General features: G+C 40.1%; 1 long non-coding RNA gene and 1 other non-coding gene across 2 annotated transcripts in view; both read left to right on the top strand.

The window, feature by feature from the left end:
* Positions 1 to 17,835, top strand: part of LOC139030909 (uncharacterized) — a 76,550-nt gene extending 58,715 nt beyond the window's left edge. Inside the window, exon 2 of the long non-coding RNA XR_011483350.1 lies at positions 17,479 to 17,835. This is a non-coding gene — a long non-coding RNA (uncharacterized lncRNA). The remainder of the gene's footprint in view (positions 1 to 17,478) is intronic.
* LOC139030976 (U4 spliceosomal RNA) lies at positions 16,437 to 16,574 on the top strand. The gene has a single exon (XR_011483408.1). It is a non-coding gene; the product is annotated as a U4 spliceosomal RNA (small nuclear RNA).
* Positions 17,836 to 19,172: the final 1,337 nt, after the last annotated feature.

Below are 19,172 nucleotides of genomic sequence, written 5' to 3'. Positions count from 1 at the left end.
TGGGTGCAAATGATCCAATCACCACAAAGTCCCCACCTCCAAATATCATCATATTGGGATTTAGGTGTCAATATATAAAATTGGGGGCCCTAAACACTTTGTCTACAGGCCCCCTTCAAGTTTCACAACACAGCTCATTTGCACTCATGGTTTCATGCTCCTGCACAACTCTCCCATCTGCTTGGAGCAAGCCTTCCCTCCCCACCCCTCCTCCATGGCCTGGACCATGGAGGCCTTACTCTTCCATCAAAGCTCACCTTGCATGTTACTTTTGTACCCCTTGTCAGCTTTCCAAGCAAAGTACTATCTCACATATGTCCCACTGTGTTTCTCCTTTCTGATGAGATTGTGCTTTTCTTTAGGGTATGGAGAGGAGGATTCAACAGCAAAGTTTTTGTCCTCAAGCAAACCAAGTTTCTTACCTCTGGTTTCTCATTGTGAAGTTTATGCACTCTCTTAATTTCAAAGTATTGAATTTCTGTCACTAATATGCTGTGTGACCCTGTATATTTCACTTAGCCTCTCTGAATTGTCATTTTATCAACTTAAATTCTGTCAAATAATGATTTTGTTATACCTCAAGGACATGTATCAAATCCTCTGAGTTCTCCAGAGGAAAAGATGTCATAAGTCAAAGATAACATAAGTTATCATTCATTAAAATAATGATTTTTATCAAATATTTCATTCAGACCCCAGCAAAGTGGAACTATTTCCAGCAAAAACGTGCTCCTCCTTATATATCTTTAAAGCTTGAATCCACATATAGCTGGGCTTTGCCATATAATTTTTTTCTTGTTCTCAAGATTATCAATCATTTTTTTCTTTGAGTTCTCTAAATTTTTGAAAAACTAAAGATTCAACTTTTGCTATTTTACCCTGAAAAGGAGAGTTTCATGTCAGAGAAGTGAGCAGATAGAAGTTTAAAATTATATGTCCTTGATCTTGGTCTGAAGCTTTCTTATATTATCAGCGGCACTTACTGTCACAACCTGGGGAGAAGAAGTGAAGAAATAAGAAAGGGGGAATTGGAAGTAAAGAAATGTCGAGACGAATGCCAGGTACCTTTATTCACTTTATTACTGTTAGTTTTAGAATTAAAATCATCTTTTAAAAATCTCATTTTGGTGAAATGGCTAAATGTGTGTGAAATGAATAATGCTAAGAGAAAATAATGGAAGAAGAGTTTCAGTCAGGACATCTTTCAGTCATGACACTTCTGTGTCCCACTGACATTTCCCTGGAATATCTCTGTGCCTGGAAAACCGATGCTTAGATATTAGGGGTGGGATAGTTATGAAGAGAGAGAAATAGAATGCATTGATTATGTCTCCTGTGCTATGTGTTTATATAATTTATTTCATTTAACCTTTCCAATAACCCTTTGTAGTCTATTTACCTACCTTTGAGTTAAACCAACTGGAACTCACTATATGGTTAGTAGTACATAGAGTCAAAATGGAAACCTCAGATTTTCTGACTCAAACACCATACCACACTGATTCTACTGATTATAAAAGTAGAAATAAATGTCCTGACCTCAATATTTATGGCTGAATATTACTCAGTCATAAAAAGGGTGAAACTGGGTCAGGATATTTAAACATTAAGGCTGCTTTTAGAAAGCAATTTTAAAAAATTGGAATATAATTGCCTCACAACACTGTGTCAGTTTCTGCTGTAAATGAAGGGCCTCAGCTATGTGTACCCATTTATCCCCACCCTCTTGGACCTCCCTTCCACCTCTCCCCCTAATCCTACCCATCTAGGTCGTCACAGAGCACCGAGCTGAACTTCCTGTGCTTTACAGCAGGTTCCCGCTAGTTATCTATTTCACACTTGGTAGTGTATGTATGTCAATGCTACCCTCTCAATTTGTCCTACCCTCCCCTTCTGCCCCTGTGTCCACATGACCATTCTCTACAGCTGCATCTCTATTCCTGAGCTAGAACTAGGTTCATCGGTACCATTGTCTAGGAAGAGGTGGTACATATATACAGTGGAATACTACTCAGCCATAAAAAGGGAAAAATTGGGTCATTTATAGTGATATGGATGGACCTAGAACCCATGGTACAGAGTGAAGTCAGAAACAGAAAAACACATATCTCATATTAATGCCTCAAGCAGTTTACAATCCAGAAAAGACAATCAAATGTCTCCCTAAAAATCAAAATCGGCAGACCGCATATTTATTGTATTTTAAGTACTATAAAAATAATTTCATCTGCAATGGATGAAGGTTCAGTCTCACTGTCAAAAGAACCCATTCTGAGTTGTTTTTTTCTCAACAGTAATGCAGAAACAGAGATATTATTTTGCTAATTTTTTTCCAGCAAATAATGTTAACATGTCACATGAGCTTTGAAGTTATCCAGATTTAACCTCACTTGCCATGCAAATTTGGTAAAGTAATCTCTATAAGACTCAGTTTCCACCTGTTAAATTGGGAAGATGGTATTGATAGAGTTGGTGCTAGTGGTAAAAACCCTGCCTGTCAATGCAGGAGATGTAAGAGACACGGGTTCGATCCCTGGGTTGGGAAGATCCCCTGGAGAAGGGAATGGAACCCCACTCCAATACTCTTGCCTGGGAAATCCCATGGACAGAGGAACCTGGTGGGCTATAGTCCATGGGGTTGCAAAGAGTCACAACTGATCAACTGAGCAAACAGCACATAAAATTAAGGAGTTGCCTGATTTATGCCTTGTTTTCAAAAGTGATGGTTGTGAGAATTTGCAGCAGCCTTTAATGTTGGCATGTGTTTTGATACATTTTAATGTATTTTTAAGACCTTTGGTGGTAGATGGAGGGGGTATGGTTCTAGATGAAGCCTTTGGACTTCTGACCAACAGTTACAGTCAGTCTAATATGTGCACCAGAGTGCTAAGGAATTGGGTATGCAGAGGAGAGATGCTAGAGTCAGGGAGAAATCCGAAAGATGGAATCAAGTGTTTCACTAAAAAGTACTTTTCAAAATTGAGTCAAGGAGCTGGTAGTGATCTCAGGGAAGAAAGAAGGAAAGGGGCTGGAGTGAAAGATAAACATGAGCATTTGTTTTTCCTAAAGTGATCATCGCAGTTCTTGGGCCAATTATCACACAATTTTCCTCTCTTTCGAAGGACTAACCTTACAAAATACAAAATCACAAAATGATGTCACCCCGTATTTTCCTCTCCCTTATTTCATTCTTCGTATCAGATATTGAAAGGAGAAGTTATTTCATGTAAACCTGAAGAGAGTCATAATGCATCCAAACCACTTAAATGAAGGGAAAAGAAATAATCAGGCTCCCATTATGCAAAATGGTGCTCAGTTAATTTATTGCACTGCACTGAATAATAAGCTGTTAGACTCCACATTATGTTTTTCACGTTAGATCAAATAGCCTACTGCTGCTGGAGCTTATTTCATATCACATAAAATTTGGATATATTACAGTGGAGTAGATATTAGTCCATTATAAGAGACAGACTTAAGTACTTCATTGATAGGATCTCTCCATTTGGAAAATGGCAGGGGAGAAGAAGAGATGCAAACAAGGAAATGGACAGGGGGATTTATGTGTGTTGCCTATCAACCCGCTGTGCTCTGGGTGACTGCTGTTTACCGCACATGGGGCTGGTGCGGTGCCTTGGAGAAAAGCAGCGTTTCCAGTGGGAAGAAAATCCAAAGAGAGTTTATGTTCCTTTTCAGGGAAGTGTTGACATTTTAATTACTTTCTGTTTTCTTTGGAGCTAAACTTGAGAATTGGAAGCAAGTTAGAAAAAGAAAAATTAGCTTTATTAGAAATCAGATGAATTGACATGCAGCCATGACCTGGAGAAAGACCAGATTCAGCCCTTGACAAACTCAAGTCTCCAGCAGGACCCGGAGAGCCAAAAAATCCAGCCATTGAAAAATGAACCAGATGAATTCCTGCTTGGGGCGTGTCATCTGGGAGAGCAGACTGCTTTTTTCTGAGCAATTTCATCTTTTCTGCCCTGTGGGCCCCTGTTCTTCACTTTTGTAAATTTTTTCCTTTAAACTTTGGTCTCTCAGGGATTTGTGAGGATAAGTAGAACAGGGGTGCAAAGAGAATAATCTTGAAGAGCTGGAATGAGTTGTGGCAACTTGTGTGTTTAGCATTAGTAGTTTTTAAGATAATCTGATAAAGTTTAGTATTTCATCAAAGAAAAGTGCCTGTCTTGGTATAGGTGGAGCTGGAGTAAATGGTTTAGGGAGATGTGGTTTATTTGCACCATCTCCTTACAAGGGGATCAAACCAGTCAATCCTAAAAGAAATCAGTCCTGAGTATTGACTGGAAGGATTGATGCTGAAGCTGAGGCTCCAATACTTTGGTCACCTGATGTGAAGAACTGACTCATTAGAAAAGACCCCAATGCTGGGAAAGACTGAAGGCAGGAGAAGAAAGGGATGACAGAGGATGAGTTGGTTGGATGGCATCACTGACTCAATGGACATGAGTTTGAGCAAGCTCTGGAGTTGGTGATGGACAGGGAAGCCTAGCGTGCTGCAGTCCATGGGGTTGCAAAGAGTCAGACAAAACTGAGTGACTGAACTGAACTGAACTTGCATCTGCCTGTAATGCAAGAAATCAGGGTTTGATCCCTGGGTCAGAAAGATCCCCTGGAGAATGGAATGGCTATCCACTCCAGTATTCTTGCCTGGAGAATTCCATGGACAGAAGAGCCTGGTGGGCTATGGTCCGTGAGGTTACAAAGAGTCGGACATGACTGAGTGATTAAGACTTGCACCTGTAGTTGCCAAGAACTGAATAAATATTTAATAAAACTGGTGTACCTACATGGGCTCCAGGATCAGCAAAACTAAAAATTGTAACTCGGGACAAGATTGAAGCTGAAAACAAAACAAAAGGAAACAAACAACTCCACCCAGCATGTTGTGGTTCCCAAAATGGTGGCACATGAGGATATAAGCTCTTGTCCCCTCCGAAGCTTTCCTAGTCTTACTGTACTTCACAGTGTGGAGACTCTGCTAAGCTTAGATCAGTTAATTCAGTAATAAGTGATAAACCTGAGCCCCTAAAAAATAAGTTCTCAATTATCTACAGTATGCCAGGTGTTTAAATCCGTATTTTAAATTTTTCAAAAATCCTGTAAGGAGATGTTATTCCTGCTCTAGATAATATTATTTCTGTTTTACAAATGAAAGCTGAGGTTGGGCAGGTTAAGTAAATTTATAAGTTATACAAACTTGTATTACAAAACATTTCAAATACATGCAAAAAAAAAAAAAAGAGATAAAATAGTAAAATGAAACTCTGGATTTATTTTACTTGACCCACTCAGGATTGACACTTACCCCACCCCATTATTTTGAAGCAAATCCCAAACAAATATAGGTCATTTCTTCTATATATCTTCCAATAAGAGTCTTGAAGAGATATGGATTCTTTAAAACAAAATAACCATAATACCTTTATCACATCTAAAACATTAATGATAATACAACATATAGTAATATCAACAATTATGCAGCTAGCATTCACCTATCCCCAACTTTCTTACAATATGGTTTCTTTTAAAAAAGTTCATTTGAATCCAAATCTGAAAAAGTTCCATGCACTGTGCTTGCTTGTGAGTCTCTTAGGTTTTGTTAAAATCTGTGGGTTCCTCGTTTAACTCTATTTTTTTTTTCCTTAGGATTTTTGGCTGAAAAAATGAGAGTGCTTTTTCCTGAAATTTTCTAATATTCTGAATTGTTTTTCCCTGAAATTTCCTAACAATCTTGATTCTGTTCCTTGAAATTTCCTCAAATATATTTACTGCCTTGTACTTTGTACTTCCTATACATTTATAGGTAAAGACAGAGATTTTGTTAGATTCTGGTTCCATATTTTTAGCAAGACTACGTCATTAATTGTGGTATATATTTTCATCAATAGAAATGTATTTGTGTGTATGTAATGTTATCAATTATTGAGGATTTTTGCTTGGATCCATTATTTCATTAGCTACTGCAAAGTTGTGATATCCTAATTTTATGGTGTAAAAAGACTATTTTTTAGAGTAGTTTTAGATTCATGGTAAACCTGAGAGAAAAGTACATGTATATTCTTTCTCCCCCCACTCCCCTCCCCCCCCCCCTTCACTTTCAACATCCAACACCGAAGTGGTACATGTGCAAGGAGTGAACCTACACTGACACATCCTTGTCACTCAAAGTCCATAGTTAATATTACAGGTTCACTCTTTGTGTTGTATGTTCTGTAGGTTTTGATAACTATATAATGGCATGTGTCCATCAGTGATTTTATTTTATTAACCAGAGTCCTTCTACACTGAGAAACTTCCCTCTCATCACCTATTTGGTTATGTGAAGGAAAGTTCATATACATACATATATATATGCACGACAGATGCTTTGTTCTCTGCCTTTGTCTACTCGTTTGTAGAATAATGAGTTGCTTCTCTTTGGTATTCTCTGAAGTGAACAAAGTCGTTGCTTTTGCTTTTACTGCTACTCTCACTGTCACTAAGACATCATGCATTTAAGCCTACTTGATGTTTCAATACTCTATTCTATATGTGAATATACATATACATGATAACTTGTTGGTAAGCTTCTAGGTTCAGTTCAGTTCAGTCACTCAGTCATGTCCGACTCTTTGCGACCCCATGAATTGCAGCACACCAGGCCTCCCTGTCCGTCACCAACTCCCAGAGCATACTCAAACTCATGCCCATCGAGCCGGTGATGCCATCCAGCCATCTCATCCTCTGTTGTCCCCTTCTCCTCCTGACCCCAATTCCTCCCAGCATCAGGGTCTTTTCCAATGAGTCAACTCTTTGCATCAGGTGGCCAAAGTACTGGAGTTTCAGCTTCAGCATCAGTCCTTCCAATGAACACCCAGGACTGATCTCCTTTAGGATGGACTGGTTGGATCTCCTTGCAGTCCAAGGGACTCTCAAGAGTCTTCTCCAACACCACAGTTCAAAAGCATCAATTTTTCGGCGCTCAGCTTTCTTCACAGTCCAACTCTCACATCCATACATGACCACTGGAAAAACCATAGCCTTGACCAGATGGACCTTTGTTGGCAAAGTAATGTCTCTGCTTTTTAATATGCTGTCTAGGTTGGTCATAAATTTCCTGCCAAGGAGTAAGCGTCTTTTAATTTCATGGATGCAGTCACCATTTGCAGTGATTTTGGAGCCCCCAAAAATAAAGTCTGACACTGTTTCCACTGTCTCCCCATCTATTTCCCATGAGGTGATGGGACCAGATGCCATGATCTTAGTTTTTCTCAATGTTGAGCTTTAAGCCAACTGTTTCACTCTCCTCTTTCACTTTCATCTAGAGGCTTTTTAGTTCTTCTTCACTTTCTGCCATAAGGGTGGTGGCATCTGCGTATCTGAGGTTATTGATATTTCTCCCGGCAATCTTCATTCCAGTTTGTACTTCTTCCAGCCCAGCATTTCTCATGATGTACTCTACATATAAGTTAAATAAGCATGGTGACAATATACAGCCTTGAGGTACTCCTTTTCCTATTTGCAACCAGTCTGTGTTCCATGTCCAGTTCTAACTGTTGCTTCCTGACCTGCATACAGTTTTCTCAAGAGGCAGGTCAGATGATCTGGTATTCCCATCTCTTTCAGAATTTTCCACAGTTCATTGTGATCCACACAGTCGAAGGCTCTGGCATAGTCAATAAAGCAGAAATAGATGTTTTTCTGGAACTCTCTTGCTTTGTCGATGATCCAGCGGGTATTGGCAATTTGATCTCTGCTTCCTCTGCCTTTTCTAAAACCAGCTTGAACATCTGAAGTTCACGGTTCACGTATTGCTGAAGCCTGGCTTGGAGAATTTTGAGCATTACTTTACTAGCGTGTGGGATGAGTGCAATTGTGTGGTAGTTTGAGCATTCTTTGGGATTGCCTTTCTTAGGGATTGTAATGAAAACTGACTTTTTCCAGTCCTGTGGCCACTGCTGAGTTTTCCAAACTTGCTGGCATATTGAGTGCAGCACTTTCACAGCATCATCTTTCAGGATGTGAAATAGCTCAACTGGAATTCTGTCACATCCACTAGCTTTGTTCGTAGTGATGCTTTCTAAGGCCCACTTGACTTCACATTCCAGGATGTCTGGCTCTAGGTGAGTGATCACACCACTGTGATTATCTGGGCCATGAAGATCTTTTTTGTACAGTTCTTCTGTGTATTCTTGCCACCTCTTCTTAATATCTTCTGCTTCTGTTAGGTCCATACCATTTCTTACCAGTGTCTATAAATCTACACTATTTTGGTGTTTTGATTTGGAGAAAATAATTCTTGTGCTGATTTTACATTTTATATTACAATCCTTTTCCACTACTAATTCTTAAAAAGATTCCTGTGAGTCTTTGAGGATGGTAGAAAACCTTCGTCTGTTGCTAGACAAACAGAAGCAGCTGTGTTTATTGACAAAAGAGCAGGAAAGAAAGAAGGAAGGAAGGAAGGAGGAAAGGAAGAAGAAATTAAAACCAGAGCAAGCAAATAAGTATTAAAATATAAGCCACTTAACGGACTTCCCTGATGGCACCATGGAGGGGAATCCGCCTGCCAATGCAGGGGACATGGGTTTGCTCCTTATCCGGGAAGACTCCACATGCTGCAGAACAACTAAGCTCATGGACCACAACTACTGAAGCCTGGAGGCTCTAGGGCCAATGAGCTACATCTACTAAGTTCACACACCTAGAGCGCATGCTCTGCGCCAAGAGAAAGTCCACACACAGCAATGAAAACCCAGTGCAATCAAAAATAAATACATTGTAAAAAATATAAGCTGATTAATTAATAGGCTACTGCATAGTCTGGGGAAATTGTTGCAGTTAACTTATTTGCATAGGGTCATGTGACATTACAGTGAAGTGGTTAAGTTTGAAGCCTTGACATTCAGACACTTGGGTCAAATCTCTAGTTCTGGTCCTTCCTATTTGTGTCAACTCGCCCACTGTTACTTCTCTGTGACTTGGTTTCCTTGCCAGTGAAATAGGAATAAAATAGCACAGACATGTAAGGATAAAGTAAACGCTAGTTGGTTTTATTGTTATAGTGACGATGATGATGATGTGTAAATATGTGAATATTTACAAAGTAGTGTCTCTTTCTCGACACAGAAGAGAAGTATAGTAGGAAGCGATACCTGTTGAATAACTCTAGAGGCAGGTATCAAACTAGCATCTGTCTTATATTATACAATTTATTATCTTTAATATTTTTAAAATCTATCACCATTACTCATGATTTATCCTAGCACATACCTGGCACAGAGAGGAGATACAATATACCTTTTCTGTCAATTGAGGAATTACATGTATTTGACCCATATTAGGTTTTGCGAACATCTGTGAAGAACTTTTACAAAACAAGGGAGGATATGATACTAGCAAAGAACAGAACTTTAAAAATTTGTTAAAAAACCTGAACGATAAGTCCCAGTAAAGATGTTGAAGCACTAAAGTGAGCAGTGAGAGCCTGGTGAACCACACAATTCTAGTGTTGTCCAAGGCAAATCGATATCAGTATTCACCAGATTTTTATCATACACAGGAAAAGAAAGAAAACAAAGAGGAGCAATTTTGGAATCACTCCTCCAGCCACGGAAATGATTTTAATTACCAATTCATCTGTTGGCAGACTCTTCTGGCAGATGTACCTGCAACTTGGAAAGATAACAAATGAACCAATTCCTTGCTCCAGAGTTGACACTGATAGTGCTTGCTGAATTTGTTCTCAGAAAAGAATCCCGGGCAACAATACATCTGGCACTCTGTTCGAGGAATTTGTCATGTCGTTGACATGTTCAGCCTCCATTGTCCACACCACCCTGACAGCAGGTCCTTTATATTTCAAAGAAATTGCAGTCTGAATTAATATAATTAGAATGTAACTGCTATTCACTGCACAAACTCCTCATTTCCAGGAGTACAGATCTGATAGCATGTCTGTGTTCAGAATCTTTCCAGTGATGGCTGGAGGGGAGCAAGCAGATGATAAAATAATAGAATATACCCTCTTTCACCAGCCTCTTTAAGTACCAGCTAATAGAAATATAAGAGGAGAAAACTGTTCTGTCTCTGGCATATCTAAGTAGAAACACTTCTCAAGTTTACCAGCCTGTATAACACTGTTATAACATCAGTAGTATAGAGTGTCTGAAGTAAGAGAAAAAATGAAATAGGAAAGACAGTTTTATGAAGTAGAATGGATAATTAATGGATAGAATTGAATTAAAAGGTGGTAGGATAACTACAGTCATTCTTTACTATTTCATTTTGAATGAAGTAGTAATGCCACCGGCCAAGCAATCACCACCAAACAAACAGCTAGATTCTTGAATTTCATTCTTTGTCATTTTTGTATTTCCACAAATGTCTGACTATCAATATAGTAAAAACTGAATACCAGCATCTTTTTTAGGGGGGAGTATAAGATTGATTTACATTCTCTCAAGTATGTCAACTTTTTCACCTCAAAGGACTCATTTGAAGGGAGCAAAGACTGGCAAATTGCTGTGGCGACTGATGCTCACAGCATCTCCTCTGAAGAGCATAGAGTTTATCCTTGTGTATGCTAGGGACTGAATGTTTTTGCTTTTCCAAAATTCATATGTTAAAGTCCTAACCCCCAGTATTCTGATAGAGGTGAGGAGGTGAGGGCTTTGTGAAGCAATAGGTCTAGAAGCAGTCATGAGGTTGGGGTCCCCATGATAGGATTAGTGACTTTTTAAGAAGAGGGAGAGATGCCAGAGTTCTCTCCAGCCCTATCACTTCACTCTTCTCTCTGGCTCTGTCTCTTTCCCTCCCTCCCTCTCTCTCCCTCCCTGTCACGTAAGGGCATAGCGAGAAGGCAGCTCTCTGCAAGCCAGGAAGAGTCCAGGAACCACATGGGCTGGTGCCTTGACTTGAACTGCCCAGCCTCCAGCACTGTGAGAAATAAATGACTGTTGCTTAAGCCACCCATGCTCATGGTAGATCTAGCTGACTGACAGTGCACAGGAGTCATTTGTTAATGAGTGTCAAGAACAGATAATGGTTTTCATTTTCTTGTTTTTCTTAGAGGTATCTCTTGATCTTCACGGGGGAAATTCTGTATCAGAAATTGCAGGGACTTCCCTGGCAGTCCAAGGTTAGGTTAAAACTCTGCACTCCCACTGCAGTGGGCGTGGTTCCGTTCCTGGTTGGGGAACAAAAAAAAAAAAAAAGAATCGCAATATTAGAGACATGGAGAATGGGTAAGGAAGTACAAAAGTAAGGCTGAGGTTTATTATGAGAGAAGGTTTCAACAGAAGAATATCTTAATTTTAAACCAAATATATGCTATAAACCAAAAACATGTTAAAGAGCCATGTAGCCTGGTGGAAGGATCCAGGGAAATGACTTGCTCTGGATTGAATCTGGATCCCTTTAGATTCACTGAATCAAAATTTTCAGCTGTGCGCTCAGATGGCACAAGTTGAAGACCATTCCAAGTGCTTCTGATGGATGCCAAACCTGAAATCCACAGATCCATCTTCTGTTTCACTGATACAAATACTCAAATTAACTATCTGGGTGGATCTTCGTATAGATGATATGTGTGATTTTACAAATGGATACGTTTAATTTCTGTGTGTGTGTGTGTGTGTGTTAGTTGCTCAGTCATGTCAGACTCTTTGTCACCCCGTGAACTGTAGCCCACCAGGCTTCTCTGTCCATGGATTTCTCCAGGCCACAACACTGGAGTGGTTTGCCATTCCCTTCTCCAGAGGATCTTCCCAACCCAGGGATTGAACCCTGGTCTCCTGCATTGCAGGTAGATTCTTTATCATTTGAGCTACAGGGGAAAATGAAATCTATTTAGGATGTTTGTGGCTGGTCATTTTTAGAAGGACTTCTCAGAATACCTGTGTGTATACACTCCTCTTCCCCTTTGCCATAGTTGCCCTAGTTTATATTCTCAGTCTGTGTGTTCTGTCTTGGTTTAGGAAAAGAAATCTGGCACCTCAGAGTTTCAGGCAATTTACTTTGCAAAGAATGCAATAGGGATTTATAATTTCATGTGAAAAATGCTTTGATAGAGTAAATAAACGCCCGTCCCTCCAGTGCATTTGTCTTATTTCTCTAGATGTTTAATAATAGGATTGTGTGTTATAAACACATGTTTAGACATCCAAATATATGCACAGATGGAAAATATCAAGCTTGCAAGAAAGCCCAGCCTCTGAACACGAGCATTCAATGGAACTTGTCTCTCCTTTCTCTATGGAATACGAATGTCAGACTTCAGTTCAGGGGGCTTAGGAAATTCTTGTCCCTAGTCTCCCGATTTCTACCAGCTGTTGACTCTGACATTGTCTTGTTGATTTTTAGTGGTCTTAAGAGAAATCTCAATGGGGTGGGTAGGAAGTGGATTGGGAGGGGGAGTTCTTATTCCTTGTTTGAGCAGTGGATTGTGGGATAGACTTGTCAGGTGGAAAAAGCTTGATTATTTTGATTATCTAAGGGAGGTAATAGTGACTCCCAGGACCTAGCCCGCCACATCACATCCCAAAGGACTTTATTCTGAGGTTTACAAAGACACTTGGTAATTATAAATTTGATCAGAATAAACTGATTGGTGATCAACTAAGAGTAATGTATGTATTATACAACAATTATTTTCCAAAAGAGTTTTTTTTTAAATTGTAAAAGAAGTGCATATCCATGAAAGATTATGGGGAAAAATAGAGGAAAACAAAAAAAGTGTAAAAAAGGGGAAAAGTTTAGTTTAAGATGTTGATTTTAGAAAAAGTGAGATGGGGATTAGAATCCACCCTTACTGGTTGTGTACCCTCCTTAAGTTAATACTATTATTATCAAGAAATAGATTTGTTATGCCTGTTTTCATAATTTATAAGCTGAAATTCCCCAATTTTTGCCTTAAGCCTAAAAGCATTCTTCCTAGTATGTAAGAATTCTGAAAAAAATATATCCTTGGAAACAACATTCACAGTAAAGTAAGAAGTCTTTGTGGTGATGTTTCATTTTATTATTGTATTTTTCTCTTTCCTGAAAAATCAATGAAGAATGGCAGTTTTATATGTAAAACAGTAGTTAGCCTTTATATGGGTGACATTTTCCTAAAAGCCTAGAAGTATTTCACATTTATAGAAAAGCACTCTGTTCCCAAGTTGGATCTGATTAAAATTCAAATCTATATTAACATCTCGTTACGTCTTGAAAAAAGTGTATGCCATGCTTAATGGAAAATGCCTGGTGTCTGCTAGCTCTGTTTTTGTGGGTTCCTTAACAAGGCTGTCTGGGGACCCAGGAGGGCTGGGTCACAGCTACATCCTTGTTAAAACAGTCAGCCGGCGTGAACGCTGGCCCATAGTTTTTCCTTCCTTTCCCCTCTCCCATCCCTACATTGTTTTGGCTGCCAACCCCTCATTTTTCTCTGAAGCAAGGGAAAGGGAAGGGCAAAAATGAGTTTGAAAGAATAACATTTCTTTCTATGGACTTAAATAGAACGCTCAACACAAAACATCCTGTGTTTTCTTTTAATTGATGACACTCTGACTATAATAATGGGCGAACTAAAACCTAAGGCTTGCTATTGGCATAGGTATTGTTTTTGTGGCATTCTACCTGGTCAAGGGACAGGTACTTAACTACTTGCTTGCTACTTAAAATGACAACCTGGCCCCTGCCCCCAGGCATCTCTCATTCTCTGCTGTTTCTTCTCTCCATTGTACTTATTGCCTTTTAACATACCTTTATTTTATTTTTGTTTATTCTCTGACTCCTCTGGCCTTAACGGAAACCCATGATAGCAAGAATCTGTGTACTTTGCTCATTGTTGGATTCTTTGTTCTAAAAACATTACACAACGTAGGCACTTAATAAATATTTGCAGTATGAATGAATACTCATTTCTTCCTTGGTGTCCTTTCCCATACAACTGTGGGGAAAATAGCTGATAAAAATATGTTACAAAAATCTTGTAAGTATAATGTGTTTACATCTAGTAGGTGTACTTGAAAGTATAGCTCTGTTTGGATTTTACATATCTTAGTTGGTAAAGAAAAGGTACAAGAGTTAGATAAAAGAGAAACATCTTCTTGTTACTCTCTGTCCTCTTATTTTGCTTTATTTTTCTTCCAAGCTTGACTTCCTTACATGATATCCCTACATGATATATATTTCTTTACATGTTTATTGCCTGAGTGACTGAACAACAACAATAACCCCTTACTAGAATGTAAAGGGTAGGGACTTGTATATTTCATTCACTGTTATGGCCCCATTACTGAGAACAGTGTCTGGCACAGAGGAAGCTTTCAACATGTATTTGGTGAGTACTTGAGTGTTTAGATGGTGACTGCAGCCATGGAATTAAAAGACGCTTACTCCTTGGAAGGAAAGTTATGACCAACTTAGACAGCGTATTAAAAAGCAGAGACATTACTTTGCCAACAAAGGTCCATCTGGTCAAGGCTATAGTTTTTCCAGTGGTCATGTATGGATGTAATAGTTGGACTGTGAAGAAAGCTGAGCACTGAAGAATTGATGCTTTTGAACTGTGGTGTTGAAGAAGACTCTTGAGAGTCTGTTGGACTACAAGGAGATCCAACCAGTCCATCCTGAAGGAGATTAGTCCTGGGTGTTCATTGGATGGACTGATGCTGAAGTTGAAACTCCAATACTTCAGCCACCTGATGCAAAGAGTTGACTCATTGGAAAAGACCCTGATGCTGGGAGGGATTGGGGACAGGAGGAGAAGGGGACGACAGAGGATGAGATGGCCAGATGGCATCACCGACTCTATGGGCATGGGTTTGGGTAGACTCTGGGAATTGGTGATGGACAGGGAGGCCTGGTGTCCTGCGATTCATGGGGTTGCAAAGAGTAGGGCATGACTGAGCGACTGAACTGAACTGAACTGAGTGTTTTGATGAGTGTTGGAGACTGTCCAGGCTTGGTCCTGATGCTGTAGGGACTCTCCAGGGTGATTGAACACTAAGACATTGGTTGTTGTTGTTGTTCAGATGCTAAATCATGTCCAATCCTTTGTGATGCCATGGACTTCAGCACGCCAGGATTCCCTGTCCATCCCTATCTCCTGGAGCTTGCTCAAACTCATGTCCTTTGAGTTGATGATGCATCCAACTGTCTCATCCTCTATCACCCCCTTCTCCTCCTGCCCTCAATCTCTCCCAGCATCAGGGTCTTTTTCAGTCAGTCAGCTCTTTCCATCAGGTGGCCTGAGTATTGGAGCTTCGGCATCAGTCCTTCAATGAATATTCAGGGTTGATTTTCTTTAGGGCTGACTGGTTTGATCTCCTAGCAGTCCAAGGGACTCTCAAGAGTTTTCTCCAGCATCATAGTTTGAAAGCATTAATTTTTTGGTGCTCAGCCTTCTTTATGGTCCAACTCTCACATCCGTACATGACCATTGGAAAAATCATAACTTTGACTATACAGACCTTTATTTTTATTTACTTATTTATTTATGTTTGTCTGTGCTGGGTCTTTGTTGCTATGCATGAGCTTTTTGTAGTTGTGTCTATCGGGATACTTTTCCTTGTGGTCCTTGGGCTTCTCATTGTGGCGACTTCTCTTGTTGCCAGGTGCAGGCTCTAGGTGCATGGGCTTTAGTACTTGTGGCCCATGGGCTTAGTTGCTCCACAGCTTGTGGAGCCTCCCAGGACCAGGGGTTGAACCCATGCCCCTTGCATTGGCAGGTGTATTCTGATCTACTGTACCACCAGGGAATTCCAAGACCTTGTTACTGTTTGAGGTGGATTGTGGGTAGGGAGATGAAAGAAGGGAAACAGATGACACTAATATTTCCAGTTTTCCATCCACAGTGAAAAAGACATCCCACTCGTTGCACATGTGTGGTATATAGTATGAGCCTAGGGACTGTGATTTGGATCCTGAAACAGTCACCTATTTTCAGAGTAAGCTGAAATAATTTCTTCGTTTATTAATACCACAGTTTCATTGTTTGTACAATTAAAACAATGTTACATAATTCATGGCTATAGTGGGAATATAGAAAAAGGTTGACACCTAAGAGTTGCCTACTAAATGTATGCTATCATCATCATCATTCAAGAGTAGGCAGACTATAGCAAGTGGGCAAACCCAGCCTGGGCCTGGCTTTTGTGAATACAGTTTTCTTGGAATACAGCCATGCCCATTCATTTTCTTTTGTCCATGGCTGCCCCTACTCACTATAACAGCAGAATCGAGGAGTTAGGGAGTCTGAGCAGGCTTCAAAGCCTACAGTGTTATTCTCTGGCCCTTTACAGAAAAAGTTGGTGAACTTTTATCTAAAAGATGGTCTGTCAGCAATATAACAAAGCCCAGAGCCCAGCAAAGTGTGGTCCAGCGGCCAGCGTGATTCACAAACCATCTGTTACTGATCTGTGAGAAGCAAAGTGCAGAAGCTAAAAGCAGCTTTTGCACAGTAGCAGTATCATAACCAATGAGGTTTATCCTAAGCGTGGTTATTGCTAATTGAAAACTTGCCCCAGAAAGGAACAGTCTTTAGAAACATCTATTAACAATCTAATGTGCGGTTGACAACCAAGTGCATGATTTTGGTATATATAAAAGACTTGGTTTATGACAGATTGGAAATTAAAAAAAAAATCCTTGGCCTTTCCCATCGGGAGAGAGTTTGGTGTTTTGTAGGGGGATTTTGTTGTATTGATAACTTTGTAAGACATATTCATGCAGTTTTACATGAGAACATCTGGGGGCCCATCAGGTGGGAGTGAAGAACGGGTTCTGGGATTGCAACTGACCTGGAAAGGTTGATGAGTACGGCCATTAATAACGTCATGCAAATGGGTTTCATATGCAGATGCATAGGCAGCCACAGTTCACTTACCTGCTAATATAGTCATAATGTGTTGCTTCATATCTGAGACAAGGAGACCACCTCAGGATATTATGTGTGACTCATGCACATATATGAATGAATTCCTTTTGAGGTAAATGAATTTTAAGTTGACAATTCATCTTCTCTGAACAGTAGTAGGCCAACAACTTTCCTGGAAATCTAGCAAAACAACAGTTCTGTGACCAGCCCTATGCTTTGTTGCATGTGCACTTAAAAAAAGCAGACTGACTTTTCCTTTTTCTGTTTTAGAATCAGTTCCAAATGGTAAAGTCTGCCAGAAAAAACAGACACACTCTCAGGAACAACAATGCCCATTATGTGTGGGGTGGAAGCTGCCAGACTTTGATTTCTGGCCAGACATTAACCCCTTTTGTGTCTTAGGGGGGAAATGACGAGTCTGCATCCAGACGCTTCCAGGATTTTACAGCCACTAGGTGTGACACCAGGCGATTTATAATGACTTGTGCAAAAAAGGACTATTGCGAGAAGGAAGTACAAGTTCAAGGCTACATCTGCGTGTTTCTTGAATTCTGCCATGACTCATTCTAGCAAGTGGACGCTCGAGTTGATCTCCTGTGTGTTTCCTCTTGCAGATCTGCTGCTGGTAAGAGGCATGGTGCTCTTACCACCTGCTCCACCTGTGTTTTCAGCTGGATGTCACAAGGGCCAATTCGGCACTTTCAGAGAAAAACATGCGGATTCCTTGAGGTCACCAGTTACAGTAAAGCTGCTAGAAAAGAGAATTCCTGCAAACTCTTTTGTTATCCCTTTCTTTCCCTTGTCACATACCCCGCAGGTCAACATCCCATTTTGAGAGCTCAGACAAGCAGAGAACAATGCAATTTATAGTAGGTGGATGATGGTTTGTGTGTACGTTCTGTGTATATATTTGTGCATTTCATTTGTTCCTTTACTCTTTAATAAATATTTATTGATTGTCTACTGGGGAATGACTGGGGATACTAAGTTAATTGCAGTCATAATAATAGCTACCATTTATCTAGAGCTTATTGCATGTCAGTATTATGTTAAACGTCTTACATACATGTCCTTTAATTCACTTAATTCTTTAGCAACAACTTTATGAAACAGCCCCATCTGTCATTTTAGTAAAATGAGTTCAGAAAAGTCAAGGACACATAGCTGATGGATAACAGAGCTAGGATTCACATCCAGACCTATCTGATGTAAAACCATTTCCCCATTCATTTGCCTAAGTTGCCTTCCTAAAAATGAATACAAATATAAGAAGGCATTTTACTCAATTTCTTGGAATTCACATTCCAGTTGGAGAGAAAGGCATGTGATACAGAATAAAAAAGGGTATCTTACAGCAATGTGCACAGCTATATACATGATTAACTGAATCTGCTGAAGAAAGAGGGGGAGGGTTAGAGTGAGGCACCAGATAGAAAGTAGTATTTGAGTTACTCCTCTATGGAGTGGGATATGAGAGAGAGCGACCTGGTAGGGTGTGCTTTATTGTATGGGAAGCACACTAATTAATCAGTCATGTCCAACTCTTTGCAACCCCAGGGACTGTAGCCTGCCAGGCTCCTCTGTCATGGAATTTTCCAGGCCAGAATACTGGAGTGGGTTGCTATTTTCTACTCCAGGGAATCTTCCCTACCCAGGGATTGAACCTGCGTCTCCTGAATTGGCAGGTGGATTCTTTACCACTGAGCCACCTGGGAAGCCCTGTGTGGGAAGAGACCTGGACTTATCGGAGGCAAAGAGACTTGACTTACATAAAGTGAGTCTATGCACAAAATAGTGGCAGTAGCAGTGGGAGATTCTTCAAGGTTGCTTCTCTATGAGGCCCAGATCTCCGTCCTCTTTGTTCTCATGGCATTGCCGGTCTTAGTAGAAGAGGATGCAGGGAGAAAGTGAGTTCAGCGGGGGTAAATTAGGAGAAGTGATGACTTATGACTACAGGAAAAGGAATAAAGGTAACCTGTCTCTGCTTACTGCAGTGGTGGGACACTTATGAGATGACTGTCACATGAATGAAGATATCAGTCAGTCCTGGATGTGAAAATGCAGCCTTTGGCTGTGTTTTAGAACCAAGTGAAGGAAAAAGGAACTGATATACTCTGTTTTTTTCAATTTTATGTTTGACCCTGAAGGGCATGGTTACCTGACTCTTTCACTAGAGACACGGGGATGGATAAAGAACAGAAATAACATCCACAGATAAACCTATGTGAAGATGACTGTGTTAAAGGCAAGGGTCTAGCTGGACACTGGGATAAAGTGATCACCTATTCAGTCCCAGCCAAGGGAGCAA

Source organism: Odocoileus virginianus, chromosome 24, assembly GCF_023699985.2.
Source record: "Odocoileus virginianus isolate 20LAN1187 ecotype Illinois chromosome 24, Ovbor_1.2, whole genome shotgun sequence".
Lineage (NCBI taxonomy): Eukaryota > Metazoa > Chordata > Mammalia > Artiodactyla > Cervidae > Odocoileus > Odocoileus virginianus.
This window is presented reverse-complemented; position numbering and strand designations above follow the sequence as displayed.